The following is an 8,502-nucleotide window of genomic DNA, read 5'->3' as shown; positions in this document are numbered from 1 at the left end:
GTTGATTGGTCACTGCTGCCATCCATGTTTCTCACAGGGATAGAATTTATTCGAATGATAAAGTGTACTTTAGTCACAAGATATGTCTAGAGATGGCTGAGGATTACAAGGGGTCAGGAAAGCAGCTCCTCTCCTGATCACTAAGTGAGAAGTTGTGCACCTTTTATCAGCTCTGTTTGGAGTCCATCCCGGCTTTTGAGATCTCCAATATATTTCATTTGGGGAGAAAATCAAAACAAATAAAAGCTTTAAAGGTTATCACACTTCTGGCTCCAGAGCTACCTAAGAGAAAAGAAGGTATGAATTCATCTCCAAAACATCATGTACTGTTTCCAGTATGGTAAGCAATGTGGCTGGAGTTTACAGATATTTTTAAAGGCGCAACTTTTCCTCAAGGAGTTTACACTCTGAAAAATTCATCCCACAGTACGTAACAGTGACCGTAATTAGAACACGAAGAGTGGAGATGAAGATGAAAATTTGAAGGTGCTTAGAGAAGGGAAAAAAACCACTTCCAGGAAGTGAATGGGATGTTGACATAAAAGGCAACATCTTAAGTAGACTATTGTGGTTGGTGACATTCTCCAAATTTCATGCATCTTGGCTGAGATATATTTTTAAAGTTGATTGATTACTTAAGGTCTGTTTTATTTCATGATGTTTTATATTTTCATGTATGCCATTTAATAGACACATCTATATGCAACCTAGTGCAATCAAAATGGCTTATTTCTCAAAAAGAGGCTTTTGTTGCAGGTATTGCTTTGTATTTTTTGATACTCACAATTATAAGCATTTACTTGAATTTATGAATGATAATATATTCCCCAAAGAAAAAATTGTATCTTGTATATACACATGTAAGATATTTAGAGTCTGTATATATAGTTAAGAATTAAACAGGCCCTTTTTGGACACTGGGGATTTGACTCATGTAACTGATTGTAGAACGGTTGAAACACAAAAGATTTGCAAACCAAAGTCCATTATGATATAGTAGGGAGTATTGAAGGGACCCCGGAGCTGAACCTATGATTTTTACATTAAAAAGTCCCAGAAAGCAGTTGCCTCCATAGATGTTTTTTTTTTCCCCTGTGAGTGTATCTTTCTACTTAAAATAATTCACTGCATTTATTTTAATAGTTGATCTTTTTCCTGATCCTTATTTACAAAAGAGAATATAATGCTGGTAATATAAGTATCTTTAGTTTTGCTAAATATTTTACAGTGCATTGAATATGTCATGGTAACTAGAAACTTGAAAGCTCTTTTTTTTATTGAGGTCTAGTTTACATGTAACTATGTCAGTTTCAGTTGTATACCAAAATAATACCTGTATATATTGCAAAATGATGACCACACTATGTCTTCAAAGTTTTGATTCATTTTTATTAAATCATATGTCGTATTTTCCATTTACCCATCAAAAAAAAAAAAAAACACAAAACAAATATGATTTATAGAAGCAAGAATGACAGAGATATGATTTGCCTCCGTTTACTGAGGTGACGGCGCTTCCTTTTCCATTCTTCCCCTCCATTCTGACTTTGCCCTGTCCCTGTGCCCAGCTGAGGAGTTGTTGGCTGTGAGGCTCTGTGTCCCTAGCATCCATGTACTAGCTTGGTTGGTTTCCTGACTGTGGGCTGCCCTAGCTACCCGTTCTGTTTGCTGGTTCCTAAAGCTACGGTTGCAGCCTTAGTCTTTTGTTTCTCACGTCGAACATGCCGACAGATGTGCTCACTGAACATTTTAACCAGCATACTTAGGCTGGCTTCTTCTGAAGCTGATGAAATTACCAAAACAATTTCATGCTCCTCTGCAGAGCAAAGGGAAGGCAAAACCAGAAAGATGGATCAAACGCAGCCACTGTGGAAGACGTCTCAGAGCTTTAACAGAGCATAAGAACAACGGTGTTCAGTGACTTTGGGGGGCCATGTTCTCTCATGATGAGAACTGGATTAAAACAGCTTACTCAGACCCTGTGTACTATGTCTTATTATAATTAGCTTTTACGCTATGATTGGATTTTAGACCAGATTATCCATTGCTATTTGTGCAGAGAGGTCAATCGATTTTTTTGTAAATATCTTGGGACAGGTTTCCTGAGGTCATGAACATGTGACTATACCAAGAAGAATGATTTATTATCAAATATTTGTTGAACTGTTATTATGTGAAGGAGACTTATTTAATGTGTAAATATTTATGCAAGACACACTCCTTGCTCAGAGGATCTTGTGCACAGTTGTTAAAACTGGTGTGGGACCTTCTATGACATAGGGCATATTCGAGGATAAGAGGACTTTCTAGTGGTTGATAGAATATTAGATCTGAAGCTCTTTCAGAAATCATCTACTCCTCCCATCTCATCCTATGGGTATGATAACTGTAAGTGTGACTTGCCCAAGAAGATCACTCAGACATTGAGGAAAAGTCAAATATAAACATACTTATCTTTCCTTTAAATCTGGTAATTTTTTTCATGATATAACATGTATATTTATACTGTTTTAAGCAGATCAAATGCAGTTGAATTTTACTTGTTGTACTTTAGTGCTTATTGTTGATTGTTTTAATCCTAATGTGTTTAATCTGGTTTTCTCTGTGTTGTATATTTTTAGATATGGGAGAGAGGACGAGAGAAGAACTTCTCTATTTTGCACTTCAATTTTTCATTTTTTACTAGTACTAATTTGAAACTTTTCATTATATAAGTAATACCTACTAATTGAATAAAACTAGAAGATACATATAAGGAAAATGAAAAAACTAAATTCAATGATAAAACTAGGTGCAATCTTCTAGAGAAAACCACTAATATATGTATTTATTTTTCTTTGCAATAAAAATGGGATCATATTTAGCCTACTATTTTACACTTCATTTTTTCAGGTAGCTATTTACATGAGCATTTTTTATGTGGGTAAGTATATTTAGAATAACACTTTTATCGGAATGGCAAAATACTCTGTTTCATTCATTTTATATTGTAGACATTTTACTTACTGTCAATTTTTGAACACTTTGAGAACATTTTTTTGTTGTTGTAAATATTCTGTAATGAAGATCCATAAATTGCACATTTATATGTAATTATTTCCCTAATATTTTCAGTAGTTTTTCTGAATCAGAGAGTACACATACATGCTATACTTTTGATACACAGTGGGTCCATCACCAACACTTTTTATTCCTGATTTCAAAATTTGCAGTTTGTATTCAGAGCTGCAGGATTTAAAATCTGGCCAGGGTAAATGGGTTTATTAAAAAAAAAAAAACAACAAAACCCTTTCCAGTAGAATACGTCAGGTCACAATGGCTTAATATTCATGCAGCAGGGTTATCATTTCCTGAAATATATTAAATAGGTGATATTGATCAGAGACTGATGATAATTGTTCAAAATAAGGGTTTCCTCATCTCTGTCTTTCAAAAACAAGAAGATGATGATTCTAAATTTAGCCTTGGCATCAGGAGATGGCTTCTGTCACGTCTTCATACCTCTTTATCAGAGCTCTCTGACTCATGCTTGGTACATCTGGGATGTAAACTGAATATATGGTTCTATGAGACCTTGGTAGTGTTCGGGTGTTAACTATAAAGCAAACACTGTTACTACCTAGAGGACACTGTGATTCTCTTACTTATGGTTTGAATTTGCTTTCTATGTGTTACTTTTTTTAGAAGTACATTTTATTTGGACCATTTTAAAAGTCTATATTGAATTTGTTAGAATATTGGTTCTGTCTTATGTTTTGGATTTTCCACTGCAAGGGATGTGGGATCTTAGCTTCCCGACTGGGGTAGAACCTGCACCTCCAGCACTGGAAGGTAAAGTCCTAACCACTGGACCACCAGGGAAGTCCCTGTGGTTGCTTATTGACATGAGAATATATAACAGTCATTTTTAAAACTTGGTTTACTAAAACCTTCTAGATGTGTATAATGAAACTACTAAATTTAGTGAGATTTGCACGCATTGTTTAAAAGTAAGATTATACTTCCTAATAGAAGAACATTTTCAAAGAGAAAAAAAACCCCACGCATTTATTTTTTGCAATGATAATCTTTCACATTTTGGTGCCTAATAGACTACAAAATCCTTGGTTTTCTTGGATAAGAAATAACTGAGCTCATTAAATGCATGTTGCTTTGAGATAATGGTGTTTTGTGATAATGGTTGTAGTTTCAAACATGTTTCTGCATAGAAATTAACTCGTATCTTTGTTTCTGAAACAGTCTAAGCACTCAAGAGAAAATATTATTGCATTTGTTTTATACCATCTGAGATTAAAATCATTCATATTGTAAATTTTAAAATATCTCCAAAGGTAATATTATTTTACAGCTAAGTATTTTGTCATCTAAGTAAATATTTATATAACTTCAGATTATGCTGTAACTCAATTTATAATGTTTAAAATTATTTTACCATATTTACCATTTATCTCAAGTATGGGTTAGCTCATTCTTTGGAATGGGCAACTATTGCTTTCAACTTTTATATTTTGTTTACAGGTTGTGTTTATTTTGATTAGTGGATTCTGGGATAGTTCTAGAAAAATGTTCAAATCTGATTAGTACTTTTGCGAGATAATGTGGATTTTGTACTTTATACCTACATTCATATGAGTAAATATTATTATGTCAGATGAGCTTGTGTGTGTGTTTGTGTTAGTCGCTTCAGTCATGTCCTACTCTTTGTGACCCCATGGACTGTAGCCCGCCAGGTTCCTGTGTCCATGAAATTCTCCAGGCAAGAATATGGCGGGTTCAGAAGAGCTTAGTCTACTTGAAAAACAGAGAGGAGGGTAATGCAATACTGAAAAGTATTGCAAAGTAGGACAGGCCTATTTTGATAGAATGGAGAGAAATGGGGAGGAAAAAAGCCTAGAGTATAGATGACCTCCAGCTTAGGGCTGATTCAGGTATGGAGTCTTTGCGACCCCATAGACTGTAGCCCATCAGGCTCCTTTTTCCATGGAATTCTCCAGGGTTCAAACCCTGGTATCCTGCATTGAAGGCAGTTTCTTTACTATCTGAGCTACCAGGGAAGCCTAACTGAGAGTTATAGGTAATTATTAGGAAGAATGAAAGTCCTGAGCACCTGCCTGGGTGCGTGTTTGCCCATGTTAAGAGCCATATTTCACTTGACCATGATACTCTCTGTCAATCCAAATATTTGCTCTGGATAACTCTTTTCTTCTGCCTCACCATTTCCTTTCTCTCTTTCAGATTATAGTTTAGGACACACTTCTTCCAGGACAGTTTCTGTAAAATCCAGTGGCCTCCACACCACCAACATAATTCTGGATCGTTTAGACTACTCATCACTTTTGTAATCACTGCAGCTCCTCTTTTTACAGACAGAAAATGTGTCTGTCCCATTTTCCTTATTAAATCATAATCATGTAGCTGTGACCAAATTTAAACTTTACTGTGTTCCCTGAAACCCTAAACAAAGTAGTTATATAGCTGAGCATTTCTAAATAACCATAGTACCAAGGGGAATTTTATACTGATTTTTTTAACCAGTAAGTTGAAAATATTTCTACTGGTTGGATTAAAAGGAAGAAGACGAAGAAGGAGATAAGTCTGAGCGTTTAGATGGGTCTTGAAGATTTTCTGAACACTATACTGAACTTTTTTTTTACACATTACCTCATACAATTCTCATCATTGTTCGTGTGGGAGAGAAACTGTTAAATTCATTTTGGAGATAAAGACATAAAGAGTTCTTTTCTGATGAGGCTCAGAGAATTCAGACACTTGGTCTAGGATACATAATTAGTAAGTGGACGCATTGGAATGAGAACACAAAAATGTGTGATAGGAAAAATTCATTTTTTTTAGCTGATTCTAACATCTTAACATTTTCTACTGGCCTGATTTTAATAATGTAAAGTAATGCTTTCAAACCTCTTTTCTTTTTTTGATAATTGAGTTTGGAGTTTTTTAAATAACTTTATTTTTACATTTTTAATGTATTTTTATTTTTGGCCATGCTGGGTCTTCACTACGGCTTGGGTGTTCTCTAGTTGTGGAGAGTGTGGGCTCCTCTCCTTTGCAGTGTGTGCATTTCTCACTGCAGTGGCTTCTCTTGTGCCGCATGAGCTCGAGGGTAAGGAGAATTCAGTAGTTGTGGCAGGTGGGCTCAGTGGTTGTGGTTCCCAGGCTCTAGAACACAGGCTCAATAATTCTAGTGCATGGGCTTAGCTGCTCTACAGCATGTAGGCTCTTCCCAGACCAGGGATCGAAACCATGTCTCCTGTATTGGCAGGTAGATTCTTTACCACTGAGCCACCAGGGAAGTCCCATACCTCTTTTTTATTTTAGACTTTCCAAGCTCTGACTGGTGCTGAAATTTGCTGTTTCAGTCATTGATTCTGCTGTATGGAGAATTTTAGGATGTATGCTCACATATTGGGTTCTTTACTCACCTGATCTAAAAATATAGGGGCATTGCCTTTTTAGCCTAGAAAGGGCTCTAGGAATCAATGCATTCTTTAAGGCCATAGGTCATCTCTGCTTCTCACAAAGTATCCAATTAAAAACTGTTGTGAAAATCAATACAGAGAAATCACTTGCATTCCTATATACTAACAATGAAAAATCGGAAAGAGAAATTAAGGAATCAACCCAATTCACCACTGCAACAAAAAGAATAAAATATCTAGGAATAAACCTATCTAAAGAGACAAAAGAACTGTATACAGAAAATTATAAGACATGGATGAAAGAAATCAAAGACGACATAAACAGATGGAGAGATATTCCATGTTCCTATGTTCCTGGATAGGAAGTATCAATATTGTGAAAACGACTATACTACCAAATGCAGTCTACAGATTCAATGCAATCCCTATCAAATTACCAATGGCATTTTTCACAGAACCAGAACAAAAAACTTCACAATTCATATGTAAACGCAAAAGACCCTGAATAGCCAAAGCAGTCTTGAGAAAGAAGAATGGACCTGGAGGAATCAACCTTCCTGACTTTAGATTATCCTACAAAGCTACAGTCATCAAGACAGTATGGTACTGGCACAAAAACAGAAATATAGACCAATGGAACAAGATAGAAAGCCCACAAATAGACCCACACACCTATGGCTACCTTATTTTTGACAAAGGAGGCAAGAACATACAATGGGGCAAAGAGAGCTTCTTCAGTAAATGGTGCTGGAAAAGTGGACAACTACATGTAAAAGAATGAAATCAGAACACTTCCTAACACCATACACAAAGATAAATTCAAAATGGATTAAAGCCCTAAGTGTGAGACCAGAAACTAGAAAACTCTTAGAGGAAAACATAGGCATAACGCTTAATGACATCATTCAAAGCAAGATCCTCTATGACCCACCTCCTAAGGGTAATGGAAATAAAAACCAAAGTAAACAAGTGGGACCTGATTAAACGTAAAGCTTTTGCATAGCAAAGGAAACTGTAAGCAAGGAGAAAAGGCAACCCTCAGAATGGGAGAAAATAATAGCAAATGAAAACTGACAAAGGATTAATTTCTAAAATATACAAGCAGCTCATACAACTCAATGCCAGAAAAACAAACAACCCAGTCAAAAAGTGGGGAAAAGACCTAAACAGACATTTCTGCAATGATGACATACAGATGGCTAACAAACACATGAAATGATGCTCAACACTGCTCATTATTGGAGAAATGCAAATCAAAACTACAATGAGATATCACCTCACACCGGTCAGAATGGCCATCATGAAAAAAGTCTACAAACAATAAATGCTGTAGAGGGTGTGGAGAAAAGGGAATGCTCTTGCACTGTTGTTGGGAATGTAAATTAATACAGCCACTATGGAAGATGGTATGGAGATTCCTTAAAATCTTGGAATAAAACACCATATGACCCAGCAATCCCACTCCTAGACATATACCCTGAGGAAAACAAAACTGAAACAGACACATGTATCCCACTGTTCACTGCTGCGCTATTTACAACAGCTAGAACATGGAGGCAACCTAGATGTCCATCGACAGATGACTGGATAAAAAAGTAGTGCTATATACACACAATGGAGTATTACTCAGCCATAAAAAGGAATGCTTTTGAGTCAGTTCTAATGAGGTGTATGAACCTAGAACCTATTATACAGAGTGAAGTAAGTCAGAAAGAGAAAGACAAATATCCTATATTAACACATATATACAGAATCTAGAAAGATGGTACCAAAGAATTTATTTGTAGGGCAGCAATGGAGAAACAGATATAGAGAACAGACTTATGTACATGGGAAGAGGGGAGGAGAGCTTGAGATGTATGGAGAGAGTAACATGGAAACTTACATTACCATATGTAAAAGAGATAGCCAACAGGAGTTTTCTGTATGTCTCAGTGAACTCAAATAGGGGCTCTGTATTAACCTAGAAGGGTGGAATGGGGAGGGAGATGGGAGGGAGTTTCAAGAGGGAGGGGACATATGTATACCTATGGCTGATTCATGTTGAGGTTTGACAGAAAACAAC

This window comes from Bos javanicus, chromosome 17 (assembly GCF_032452875.1).
Source record: "Bos javanicus breed banteng chromosome 17, ARS-OSU_banteng_1.0, whole genome shotgun sequence".
Classification (NCBI taxonomy): domain Eukaryota; kingdom Metazoa; phylum Chordata; class Mammalia; order Artiodactyla; family Bovidae; genus Bos; species Bos javanicus.
Note: the sequence above shows the minus strand (reverse complement) of the source record.